An 11,307-nucleotide genomic window follows, 5' to 3' on the forward strand; every position below is an offset into this window, starting at 1 on the left:
GGCAATTTTCAACCAGAGCTAATGCTTTTCAATTGGAACTAATGCTAATGCTTAAATATGATACTTAAAATAATTATTTATAAAAATCATTAAAAATAAGCTAGGCTCTTGTGTGTTAATTATTACTGCCATTCACCAGCTATTTCCAGATCTGCCTCTTACCAGGCACATGGTAGAAGTATGATTCCTGGCCCCTTTATGTTTTCAAGGGTCATATGACTAGTTCTGTCAAACAACTTGATCTCAAATTCCTGGCCTCAAAAGATCTTCCTGCCTTGGCCTCTCAAAGTGCTGGGATTCCAGGCATGAGCCACCATACCTGGTATGTCCAATTACTTGAAAGTGGAAGTGACTCTAGGCGACAGTATTCAATTGCCAAGCGCTTACTAAATTAATTATAAGATTCTTCAGGGCTCTTATATTTCTCTGGCAGAATAACCAACAAAATCAAAGATGGTGGCTTCTGCATCAACCTGGTTTCTTAAGCAACTATGGTATGTCCAACTTCTGAGGGCCATGAGCTAAAAGTAAATCCTTTAACAACCAGGTTGATCTGAAATTAACCAGCAACCAGGTTGTTTGTTATGGCAGCATAAGAGCCAATCCTGATTGATACACACTTTAACTCAGGAAGATTTCTCCTTCTAACTCCCTGGTCCTTATTTTCTATGCTTACTCAATGAGAGATGCCATGTCTGTCCTTAGGATGCCTCTTTTACATTGTACAGCTTCATGGATCTTCAGATGCATTTTACTTCTGTCTCCAATTAGAATACAGACTCCTTCAGGGCAAGAACTGATCCCAAATAAATTACATAACATCTCTGAGCCACAGTTTCTCAACCGGTTAAATTGAAATATTTAAAAATTCCTCATAGCTATTCAGGAGCGTTAAGATGGGCACACATAGAATATCAACCACAGAACCTAATAGAAAATAAACAATCAAAAATTACTAATTTACTTTCCTTCCATTCATCTTTGCAGTCCCCACAAAATTTAGCACATTGCTAGCTCAAAAATTACAGTTATGCACTGAATACCTACTATGTGCCAAACCCTAACTAGATGTTATTTTAACCCTTATTAAATATGTATTATTATACGTAACTCTGTTTCCATTTTTATGGGCAAGAATATTGAGCCTCAAAGAGATTAAATGTAATAAATAACTTGCTCAAATGGAAAGAGCTAGTATTCAAATATGTTGTATCTTCAAAGCCTCTGCTTGTTCTCCCACAAAGCACACTGCTTCGTTTAGTTGTTATATAGGAATTAATGTGGTTTGAGACCACAAAAGTGATACACTTTATCTATCTACTTACGTATTGTCATAATATTCCTCATTTCTAAGAAGCTATTGAATGTAAGATCCATTATTAATTTATTTTTCAAAAGGAAACACTAACATCAAATGTAGATATGGATTTTTAAGTTTATCTGAATTTCAGAAATTTGAGATGAAAGGAAAAAATAGGGTAGTTAGAACTGATTAAATATCTTGATATAAATAGAGATAAGGTGAGGCACTATATCAAAATGACACTTTCCTTACATGTTAATGCCTGAAATACTCAAAACAATGCTGACAAAAGGTGTCACTGTTCCCAGTTACAGTTGGAAAAATAGAGACATAAGAGGACCTGAGGAGAGGCAGCCCCAGCAGGCATGTCAACTCTGTCTTTATATGTTAGGCGGAGTTGGTGCCTATTTGTGCAGAGTAATTTGGGATTTCAGAGTTACTAGTCAGTCTCTTTAAAACACTTTCTCATCTGCCTTTAGATGAAATCAACTATGAGATAGTTCCTGAGATTGTATGATTTACTGTCCTGAGTACAGCAGGGTAGAAGTTCCCCAGCGAAATGTGCATGCAGAGCAAGGGAAGGAGCGTCTCTTCCTCACCTTCCTCCCCAGACACCCACCACTGTGCCAAGCAAAGTGCTGTCACTATGGTATGTACAGAGCTCTGCAAGGTAAGATACAGGTTGGCTTGGGGAGTGCCAGGGATAGCAGTTTCCTGAGCCTCACAAGAGAAGAAACTCAAGTGGGGCATGGTGGCTCATACCTGTAATCCTAGCACTTTGGGAGGCCAAGGCAGGCAGATCACTTGAGGTGAGGAGTTCGAAACCAACCTGGCCAACATGGTGAAACCCCGTCTCTACTAAAAATACAAAAAAAAGAAAGAAAAAATTAACCAGGCATGGTGGCAGGCACCCGTAATCCAGCTACTCAGAAGGTTGAGGCGGGAGACTCGCTTGAACCAGGGAGATGGAGGTTGCAGTGAGCCAAGATCATTCCACTGCATGCCAGCCTGGACAACAGAGCAAGACTCTGTCAAGAAAGAAAGAAAAGAGAGAGAGAGAGAGAGAGAGAGAGAGAGAGAGAGAGAGAGAGAGAGAGAGAAAAGGAAGGAAGGAAAGAAAGAAGGAAGGAAGGAAGGAAGGAAGGAAGGAAGGAAGGAAGGAAGGAAGGAAGGAAGGAAGGAAGGAAAGAAGGAAGGAAGGAACTCTGGGTTTTATAAAAGGAAATTGAAGCTACACACAATTTGGCACCAGGGAACTGAAAAGATCAAAGACCCTGGATGCCAAGAATTTGATGATATCAAGGGGCTGTGCTAATAAAATGCTTCAACACAGAGCGAGGACCTTTGCAAGTTAGGGGTGTACTGTCTGCCCCATTCCTTTCCAAGACGTTCTAATGATGTCCTGTGCTAGAAATGTCTATGAACTAAACAGAGGGAAGCTTTCCAGCTGACATAAGACAGTCTTACCTGGCGATAAAGTTTTTAAGCTCAACCATTTTGACTTCTGAGAAATTAATTAATGAAGCTCATGTCAGCCGAGCCACAAGCTCAATTGTCTACAAGGCATATGGGTCTGTTTTTAACTGGCTGCATGGAATAAAACTGCTTTCCAAGTGATGATTAGCTAATGTAATGATTAGCTAATGTAATGTAGTGATGATTAGCTAATGAACTCATTGCTGCCACTTACTTGTCCAAAGTTCTGCTGGATACAGCCAAGAATCTCCTAAAGGGTATGCTAACCACACAGTTTACCAGAATGACTGAAATATATCCCCAGTTTAGACTCAATCAACTTGGAAGCCTGTACCTGAGTGCATCTGATCAATTCCTTAGGGGATTATTTTTACTGCTTTGCCCTTTTACTGAACTGTCTTTGTGGTAGACCATCAAACTCTATTGAGGGTGGCTATAAGAAGACATAGCTCACAGTACTCCTTCCTGAGTCTACTGAGAGGGTGTTGTTGAGCACATCAATCATTACATCACGTACTGTATTCTTCTGAGAATCCTGGGGAGAAATTTCTGTCTGCTCCCAGCAATAAGAATAGAACAAATCTATTTATATCTTATAAATACTGTGAACTAAGTAACAGGCAGAGTTTTTAAAATTTCCTTTTTGTTGCCAATTCTTATAAAATAACTTTTGGAACGTAATAAGTATTTATGATATGCATATTTAGTCTCATCCTTGCTATTCTTAGGTCCTGCCTTGTTTCTCTTTATTCTTTTGTCCCTAATTTTAATCTATTATATCTTGCTCTGTATTATGCAAGTTACCTTAAATCTCTTTTGCAACAAAATTGGGGTTCTTAAATAGATTTATCATGTTGGGCTGATGCTGGTATTCTAATTAGATCCATTCCTTCTTCTTTAAAGTGTTTTTTATTGTGTGTATGTGTGTGTGTGTGTGTGTGTGTTTTACAAAATTCTTTTATTTAAATGAAAATAATTCTGGACAGGACTGTGTGAGATAACATATTAAGCTGTCATCAGATACTTATACCTCATTTTCTATTATTTGAAGAAAGAGATATCCGGTTGGGACTTTATTTATGTAAAACTGAATGAGGGGGAGAAAATAGAAAACAAATGTCTTTATAACAAAACAGAGTAACAACATTCAAGGTCTATCGGATCAGAATAATAGGATAACACCAAGAAATTAGAAGTTAATTGAGTCATATGCCATGCCCTTCATTTTAGTCCAAATAACCAGTTGTCCAAATTGAGAATGAGAGAGCGTCATTTAACCAGAGTTCAGATGGAAAAAGAGATCTAAGAAATTTGGACGATTACTAGTTAACTATCTGAGTCAAATTTGTCATCACTAATTATAATGCTTTGAAGTCTTAAGCAGGAGTCATAGAAGACCCATACCAAGTTCATGGTAAGGTAATGATCTTAGGGTAAATTCGGCATTGATTGATGCACATCTGGAAAAAGGAACTAGTTCAGGATAACTTTTTTTCTTTTTAAGATGGAGCTTTGCTCTGTCACCAGGCTGGAGTACAGTGGTGTGATCTCAGCTCACTCCCACCTCCACCTCCCAGGTTTAAGCAATTCTCCTGTCTCAGCCTTCTGAGTAGCTGGGACTACAGGTGCGTACCACCATGCCCAGCTATTTTTTTTTTTTTTTTTTTTGGAAGCCGGGGTTTCATGTTGGCCAGGATAGTCTCAATCTCTTGACCTCATGATCCACCCACCTTGGCCTCCCAAAGTACTGGGATTACAGGTGTGAGCCACCATGCCAGGCCCAGGATAACATTTTAAGAGGAACATTAACTATCTAGAATTTGGGACAATGGTAATACATATGTTAAAAATACTGGAAACTAGGCCATGTGGAGAATTATTTAAAGCATCATGTTGCAATACGGTCAGATAGAACATGGTTTTGGAGTTAAACCCACCTGAGTTCAAGAATTTGTTACCACTTGCTAGCAACTTGAATTAAGTTTCTTCTATCTGACTCTGTATATATAGTGTGAATGTATTTAACAAATTACTTTTCTTCTTAGGAGGAAGGAGCAAGACACAGAAGACACAGAGATCCATATAGAATCATAAGAAAGTAAAGAAGGAAATAATTTAAGAGACTACACACAGACTAAAAGTAAAGAAACATCTAAAAATTATATTAAAAAGGTAGTAGAAAGTATAATCTGTGTGAAATTAAATTCAAAATATATATACAAAGTGAGCTAACTGTGTTTCAGAAAACAGATTTGGGTGGTCAGTATGTCATACATATACATGACATTTTTATCATCTTAAGAAAAAACTAGACTATCACATTTATAATTGAGTCAAAAGCAGAAATTTATTATCACAGCGACTTGCAGAATTAACCATTGTAGGCATAGTGAAATGGAAAGGAGTTGAGTTCAAATCCACACACTGTAACTGACTAGTTATGTGACCTTAGGCAAGATTAACTCCATTTAACTTCACTTTTTTCAAATGTAAAATAGGAAATATAGAAGTTGATCCTTGCCTAGCTTACAGGATTGACACATAACTTCACGTAAAATTATATTTGTGTTTTGTAAAGTATAATATCCTACAAAACTTTTATTTTCATCATGACTGGTATGATTAAATATGAAATTACATAGTAATCAAAGGGATTGTAAGTGTGGATGGGCCTCAGCATGAGTTCTCACACTCCCAGAGGAAAGCCCTTGTCTTCAACAGGCATGTATTAACAGTAGTAATCACAGAACGAGAGAGAGCTATAAGTGCCGAGAAGATTCCATTTTCAACCCTTGGCAGTTAATATAGGAATTACTCTTAGAATGCCGCATTTACTTGGAAATAGGTAGAGAGAAAGAGAGAGAGAGATAATAGATGATAGATAAGTAGAGAGATAAATAGATTAGATGGATACCAGATAGCTGATAGATAGATGATAGATAGGTTATTGATAGGTGTATTAATACATTTTCATGTTGCTACAAAGACATATCTGAGACTGGGTAATTTATACAGAAAAAAGGTTTAATTAAGTCACAGTTCCACATGGCTGGGGATGCCTCAGCAAACTTGCAATCATGGCGAAGGTGAAGCAGGGGAAGCAGGCATGTCTACATGGCCTGTAGGTGAAAGAGAGCATGTGAGAGCACAGGAAAAATGACCACCCATAAAACCATTAGATCTCAAGAGAATTCATTCACTCTCATGAAAACAGCATGGGGGAAACTGCCCCCATAATCCTATTGCTTCCCTCTCTCGGCACATAGGGATTACAGGTCTCTCTCTCCACGTGTGGGGATTACAATTCGAGATGGAGATTTGGGTGGGGACACAGAGCCAAACCATATCAGTAGATAGATAAATAGATGAGATAGTAGATAGATAGAAGACAAATGATATAGGTAGATAGATGAGATAGTAAATAGAAGACAAATGATAGGTAGATAGATGATAGATACCTATAGATAGGTAGGTAAATAGATTAGATAGACATATAAACAGATGATAGATATTAGGTTGATAGATCAATAGATTAGATAAATACATAGATTATAAATAGATACAAGACAGATGATATTAGTGTGATAGGTGTATTAGTCCATTTTCACATTGCTACAAAGGCATACCCAAGACTGGGTAATTTATAAAGAAAAGAGGTTTAATTAAGTCACAGTTCCACATGGAAGTTCCACATAAGTAGAGAAATGGTGGCTAGTTAGATACATGATAGCTAGTTAGATAGGTAAGACTTTGGGGGTGAGATAACTGACAGGTGCATTCCTATTAACTGGAAAGCTTTTGTTTTTATGGATAGAAGAATGCAGTGAGGCTTTCATTTTGAAAGTACATGTTATAATAACGCAATATTTTATATAAAGGAAGTGAGCAATTTGGATGTCCATGCTTTAAACAGGGTGGGGAGAGAATCTAAAGCAGTGGCTGGATCAGAAAGTAACTTGCAACAGCTGAATATTTGATGTTATTTGATAGTTTGTGGTAAGAAAGAAAAAGAAAAGAAATGACCCTTCTCCAAAGATGTCCACTTAATCCCCAGAAATTGAATATGGTATATATGGCAAAAAGGGATTTAGGGTTGCAGGGAGAAATAAGGTTGCTAATCAACTGATCTGAACATAAGAAGATTAACTGGGATTATCTGGGTGGGTCCCATGGAACCTCAAGGATTCCACTCTGTAAGAGGAAGAAGGATCACACAGAAGGAGATGCAAGGTGAAAAGGACTTGACCTTGTGACTAGCTTTGAAGATGACTAGAGGAGGCTGTGAGTCAAGGAAATACAGGTAGCCCCTAGAAGCTGGGAAGTGCCTTCACACTACAGCCAGGAAGCAAAAAGAGACTTCAGTTCCACAGCCACAAGGAGCTGAATTCTGCCAACCGGAATGAGCAAGAACATGGATTCTCCCCTCAAGCCTCCAGAAAAGAATGCAGCCTACAGTCCCCACTTTAAGTCCCATGCAACCTATAACAGATTTCTGACCTACAGAGCTTTAATGTCATAAATATGTGTTGTTTTAAGTCATGAAGTTTGTGGTAGCTTTTTATGACAGTAATTGAAAACTAATACCTGGTCTTTTTAGCAGAATAACCAGCACCCAGTAATGTGTCATTCATGCATATCTTTATTTTTAGGAGGCGGGACAAAACTCCAGAGTTTAATTTTCCAGCTTGACTGACTTGGAAGTGTTCCTGTCAATATAAAAGAACTTGGTGGCGATGGAGAAGATGAAACCGGCTCTGCGGCTGCACTTTCAGCTCATGGCCCGGTCGTGGTCCTGCTGCAGGTTCTGCTGCAGGCTGTCGGCTGCCTTCTTGCTGAGGGCCATGTTGGGCCTTGCAATAGTGCTGGGGGTGGGGAGACGGCCGAACAAAGGGGCGTGTTTGTTTGTTTGTTTGTTCGTTTGTTTGTTTGTTTTGAGACGGAGTCTGGCTCTGTCACCCAGGCTGGAGTGCAGTGGCGCGATCTTGGCTCACTGCAACCTTTGCCTTCCTGATTCAAGCGATTCTCCCACCTCAGCCTCCCGAGTAGCTGGACTAACAGGCACCCGCCACCACGCCCAGCTAATTTTTGTATTTTTAGTAGAGACATGGTTTCACCACGTTGGCCAGGGTGGTCTGGAACTCCTAACCTCGTGATCCACTAGCCGGGACAGATTTTTGAAGCCATCCGTAAGTTTGAGAAATTTCAGTTTCTGTTCCTTGTTCTCAAAACCAGCCATATCCCACTGGCCAAACTGGTTCCCATCCACTTCCTGGTTTCAGAAGCTTCCGTTTTGCCTGACTGGTGATCGACCTCTTCTTGCACGTCCTTTCGCCTCACCTGGTCTATGTGAACCTGGGCCATGTTGCCTTTCTTTTCCAACACCACCTCTAAGTCTGTGTCTGCTTCCTTCTTCCAAGGGTCTCCTGCCACCCCACTCTCTTTCCACTTATTTTTTTTTTTTCTTCCTTTTCAGAGCCGGCTCCTCAGTGACGTTATTCTGGGACTTCATCTTTTTCTTCGCGGGGGCCTTAGGGCCATCTCCTATGGGGATGTATTCCGGAGCCTCAACTTTGACTGGTTTCTTTTCACTTCCTTTGCGGGGGCTGCTCTCCAAGGACCTGGTGGGCTTGGAGTGGCCTGGGAGGGCGTCTCCCTCCTGGCGGAATTTTTTTTTTTCTTCTCCACCTTCCCGCTGTGTTCCGTGGGGTTCTTCTGCTTCTGTTTCTGCACCAAGGCTGCCTGTTCCTCACCCTCTTTCCCCACTGAGCAAGTGTCCTCAGCAACCCGGCCTCGCAGAACCAAGGGTCCTGGACTGAGAAGGCTGTGGGGTCCTCGGCCCCCTTTTTTTGCCTTCTTGTGCTTTTTGAATTTCTTTCCAACTCTGGTTTCCTCCTCACCCTATCTAAGGTCTGGGGAGGTTCTCACCCCAGAGGCATGGGACATGGCCTGAGGTTACTTCTTTTTCGTTTCCCCACTGAGGAACTCCAAGTGGCCAAGCACCTGCTTCCTGGGGCTGGGTGACTTCTCTGTCCATCTGGTACACAGCATGGTCTCAGGTTCCACGTGCTTCTCACAAAGAGTGCTGACACCTTCTTTTTCTCCTTTCTCTTCACTAGAACATCTCAGGTGCCTGCCCATGGACTACACTCTTAGAGGGGGATGTGGCTTTTATAGGAGAAACATCAGCAAAGTAATCATCATTGTTTAAAATTGAGTATTGAGTCTCTGGTTCTTTGACCATTTTCTTCTTCTTTTTCTTCTCCGGGAGCCCAAGGCCCAGGTCTACTTTGCGTGTCTTGGTGATCATCCTAGTGGGCCAAACTTCCCCGTCCCCCTTCATGCATATCTTAAAGACTATTCGAAAACAAAATGTTGATTGTGTTACTCAGTTTTTATAGGAATGAGTGTTCATTCAGCTTCCAGACATTCCTAAGACAAAAGCACTACCTGTTAAGTGTGGCTAAGGGGGCAACTGAAACCTGGGATGCATATATTTCAGAATAGCACAAAGACAACCAAAAGAGGGATAGATCTTAGGAGAAGCACTGGAAGAAAGTATCTCAAGAAGATGCATCGTTTGCCACAAAGAAGTGGATGTAAGAACATGGGCAAAAGTAGGGGAAAACAGGGTATTTTTGGCAGTGTCACTCACGTGGGCAAAGAAATCAAGTGTAAGCAGAGTATAAGGCTAACCAATTATCTCTAGACATGAGATATTTGTGGAATATTAGATGTAAGACAGAAGGAAAAGTATTGAAAACCACAAAGGCAAACTTATGAAGTTTCTATTTAAAAACACAATTGGAAGGCAGTTGTTAATTGTGGGCATTTATTGTCAAAGCAGTGGTGGTATTGATAGGAATAATAAAACTAATGTTAAGGGAAAATGATGACATGTAACACTGAGTACTTACTGTTTGTCATAGTATACATGCTGTATTTACCCATGTAATCCTTTCAACAGCTATTGAAAGGTTAACTTCTATTATCACCCTTTTTCACATTGAGCAAAACTGAGACAAAGATAAAGTAACTGCCCCAAATCAAAAGGTAAATAAATGGTAGAACAGGAATTTGAACCCAGATCCTCTATTTCAGGAATGCATAATCTTACCCACTACATCATAATACTGCATTGAATATCAACTCCACTAGATACTAGCCTGGGCACTTGGCACATATAAAATAATGTCTCACTAATCCTTTTTTTCTAAATTAGAAAACTGAGGCTAAGAGTGGTTAAGCTGTCCAATATTTTTCAGATGAAAAAGATGGAATTCCAAGTCTGTAATCGTGACAGAGTACCTATTATTGTACTTGCCCAAGTTGATCTGGTCTCATTTGATCTTCCCACCTTGGCCTCCCAAAGTACTGGGATTATAGGTATGAGTCACCACACCTGGCCTATTTAAAAAAAAAAAAAAAAAAAAAAAAAACTTAATACAAAGAACTCCAGGAAATGAAAAAGGGGACAACATCAGATGTGACACAAAGAAAAAAAAAATGGCAAATGGTAGATTTAAAAACCAAAAGGCAAGCCAAAACTGGAAGTATATATTCGTGTAACATACATCTGGCATTCAGCTTATAATAAGAATAAAAAAACAGTCCCTACAGTTAAAAATGAAAAAAGCAACCAAATAAAAATGGATAAAATACTTGAGTAGGCACTTTAATAAAAATATGCAAATGGACAATAAACATATGAAAAATTATTCAACATCATTGGTTATTTGGGAAATGCAAATTAAATGTAGTGAGTAATACTTCACACCTGCTTCAATAGCTAAAATTTAAATTATTTACAAAACCAAATAATGAGGATGTAGAGCAACTGAAACCCTCATCTGTTGTTCATGAGAATATAAAATGGTTTGACAGTTTTAATATAGTTAAATATATATCTAGCCTATGACCCAGAAATTTCACCCCTAATTATTTACCCGCGTGAGCTAATATATTTATTCACACACTTGTAAAAGAATACTCATAGAAGCTTAAATTAGCCAACAATTGGAAACAGTCCAAATATTCATCAGTAGGATAATATAATGTACTATTGATATACCCAACAGCACAGATAATCTCAAAAACAATGATAAAAGGAAGAAGCTGCTAAGTTCTTTCTCTTATCACTGTCCCCCAAAGTGTCCCCCAAAGTTCATGTGTTAGAAACTTAATCCTCAATGCAGCAGTGTTGAGAGGAGACACCTATAAGAGATGATTAGGTCATGAGAGCCATACCCTCAAGAGTGGATTAATAGGTTAGTTATCTTGGGAGTAGGTTTCTGATAAAAGGATGTTTGGCCTCCTTCCCCTCTTTCACATTCTCGGCTTGCTTGCCCTTCTGTCTTGCTTCAAAGGATGATGCCGCAATGAGGCACTTGCAAGCCTCATGACCTTGGACTTCCCAGAATCTAGAATACCAAGAAATGAATCTCTGTTCTTTATAGATGACTTAGTTTCATGTATTCTGTTATAGCCACACAAAATGAACTAAGACAAAAGCCATACATGAAAAAGTACGT

General features: G+C 39.4%; 1 pseudogene; it reads right to left on the minus strand.

The window, feature by feature from the left end:
• Positions 1–7,451: 7,451 nt before the first annotated feature.
• LOC104682721 lies at positions 7,452–9,086 on the minus strand (annotated as a pseudogene).
• Positions 9,087–11,307: the final 2,221 nt, after the last annotated feature.

This window comes from Rhinopithecus roxellana, chromosome 9 (assembly GCF_007565055.1).
Source record: "Rhinopithecus roxellana isolate Shanxi Qingling chromosome 9, ASM756505v1, whole genome shotgun sequence".
Taxonomy (NCBI): domain Eukaryota; kingdom Metazoa; phylum Chordata; class Mammalia; order Primates; family Cercopithecidae; genus Rhinopithecus; species Rhinopithecus roxellana.